General features: G+C 41.8%; 1 pseudogene; it reads right to left on the bottom strand.

Moving 5' to 3' along the window:
- Nucleotides 1-1125: 1125 nt before the first annotated feature.
- On the bottom strand, nt 1126-1613 carry LOC118641897 (annotated as a pseudogene).
- Nucleotides 1614-2762: the final 1149 nt, after the last annotated feature.

The following is a 2762-nucleotide window of genomic DNA, read 5'->3' as shown; positions in this document are numbered from 1 at the left end:
TTTTTGCCTGGAGGCTATTAGTCTCAGTTACTTGATGAGCCTTGATTTGTAGCCCTCAGCTGAATGAAAAATGCCTCAGCTGTAAGAGGATTTCCTGTGGGTAGGGCAGTTGCTTGCTATCAGACTTGATGTTAATGATCCTGAATTTGCATTTCCCTGACCTGGCCTGGTGTTGTTGAATTCCTGCAGGAGGGGCTATTGCTTCTTCCTGGTACTCTGGGAGGGGGCTCTTTGAGTAAGAGGCTACTGTCCTGTGAGGGAATGATTCAGCACAGAACTCCCGGCGTCCATCCCTCCAGCCCTCTCCTGAGCCAGGAGCCTCGGACTCTCTCCACACAGTTCTAGTCCAATGTGCACTCCATCTGCCGGAGCCCAAGGTCAGTGACTGTAGCTGATTTGGTGCTTTTCAAAACCCCCTATCTCAGCAGGAAACACACACTGCTAATACAGCCCTCCGGTGCTGTCTATGGGCTCCCAGCTGGTCCCTACATGCCTCTATAGTTCCTATCAGGCTCTTTTTGGCATCCTCTTTCTGTCCCTGGTTGTACTGGTTCTCTCCAGCTGCTCTTCAGTGGCTTTTTCTGATGATTGTTTTTGTTTTAGTTGTAATTCCAGTTTGGTACCGGGAGATGGTCTGTGTAGCTTCCATTTACTCTGCCACCATCTCAAAACTTCCCATAAAATAAAAATTGTATAAATTGGACACTTATTCAAATTTAAAACTTTTTCTTTTCAAAGACCCTTTTGGAAGGATGAAAAGCCAACCTCCAGATTGAGAAAATATTGTTAGCCATGTATCTGGCAAAAGACGCATATCTATAACATATAAGGATTTCTGAAAACTGAACAAAAAGCAAGCAATCCAATTAGAAAATGGGCAAAAGACAAAGAGACATTTTATTTTATTTTTTATTTTTTTGACAATTGTTTAGTTTTTATTTCATTTTCATAAACTTAACTCTGCAATCCAGCTAGACTTGGAAAGAGTAAAGAAAATATGGAATTCAATGAACTGTGACGAGAGCATGAATATTATGTACATTCCAAGCAGATGGGGGTGAAGGAGTGGCTCTCCTGAGCTACAGAAGGAATGGTCTGGTAGTTAAGACAAAACACAAGTCAAATTTATGAGAGTTGTTCACAGTCAGCAATGGTGACCTTGTTGCTGGTCTTGCCATTCCTGGACCCAAAGCTCTCCATGGTTGTCACAATATTCATGCCGTCTTTCACCAGGCCACAACGCTTGCCATCCAACCACTCAGGCTGGCAGTGCAGATGAAAAACTGGGAACCATTTGTGGTGGGTCCAGCATTTGCCATGGACAAGATGCCAGGACCCATGTGCTTCTGGATGAAATTCTCATCAAATTTCTCCCCATAGATGGACTTGCCACCTGTGCCATTATGGCGTGTGAAGTCACCACCCTAGCACATAAATCCTGGAATAATTCTGTGAAAGGAGGAACCTATATAACCAAATCCTTTCTCCACAGTACTCAGAACATTAAAGTTTTCTGCTGTCTTTGGAACTTTGTCCACAAACAGCTCGAAGGTGACACAGCCCAAGGGATCACCATCAACGGTGATGTCGAAATACATGATGGGGTTCACCATGGCTAGGCTCGAGCGGTTCCGGTACGATGGTGTCTGCAAGGCACCAAAGAGACATTTTAATGAAGAGGATATATGAATGACAAACTTATAAAAAGAATGTTTGACAGAGAAAGACAAATATCACGTGATTTCACTTATTTGTGGAATATAATGAATAACATAAGCTGAAGAACAAAATAGACTGAGAGACAGGGAAGTAGGAAACAGATTGACAAATCTCAGAGGGAAGGGGTGAGGGTGTGGGAAGAGATAAACCAAAGAACTTATATGCATATAAGCATAACCAATAGACACAACAGTATGGTGAAGGCAGAGGTGGGGGCATGGGAGCGGGGAGGAGGGTGTCAAAAGAAAAATGAGGGACATCTAATAACTATTAATAAACTATTTTTAAAAAATGTTTGATATCATTAGCCATTAGGGAAATACAAATTTAACTTACATTGATAAATCGTTACATATCTGTTTGAACAGCTAAAATTTTAAAAACTGACAATACCAAATGTTGACAAGGATGCAGAGAAACTAGGTCTATTACACATTGCTGGTATGATAAATAGTACAACCAGTCTGGAAAATGTTTTGGCAGTTACTTAAAAAAACAAATAGAGTGTTTCTGGTTTTCAGTTCAACATTCTGGGTACCTTGGAAGCCATAACTCCCATCCTAACACACAGAAAGCTGAAAAACTAAAAATTAATGACTATTATTTAGTCCATGAGAGAACTGAGGTCACAAGACAGAACCACCACCCTCAACACTTGAGGTAAATACAGAAAACCACACATTACCTGGACGGGAAACCACCCACTGGGAGTAATTTAAGGGAAATCGATTAATTACTAGAGACTCAGCATGGACAAACTTTCAAGTTAAAAACTAGAGACCAGGCTAAGGGCACATTTTTTTGAGTTTTACTTCCTGGAGCCCACCAGGTTCTCACAGTGAATATCAGAGAAAAATGTCCTGTGTTTCCAGCAGGAAAGAGGAAAATAATCATTCAGCAATACCCCACTTGCCCAGTTCTCTTTTCTTTAACAAAAGCCTGGCCTCAAAGGAAACTGTTTTGGTAGAGCCGAACCACACTGGGTTTTACCAGAGCCTAACCAAAGCCGGTAAGGGAAATACCGAACTCCAGCCCCTTCTAGC

This window comes from Molossus molossus, unplaced genomic scaffold, assembly GCF_014108415.1.
Source record: "Molossus molossus isolate mMolMol1 unplaced genomic scaffold, mMolMol1.p scaffold_m16_p_1, whole genome shotgun sequence".
NCBI classification, from domain to species: Eukaryota; Metazoa; Chordata; class Mammalia; order Chiroptera; family Molossidae; genus Molossus; species Molossus molossus.
This window is presented reverse-complemented; position numbering and strand designations above follow the sequence as displayed.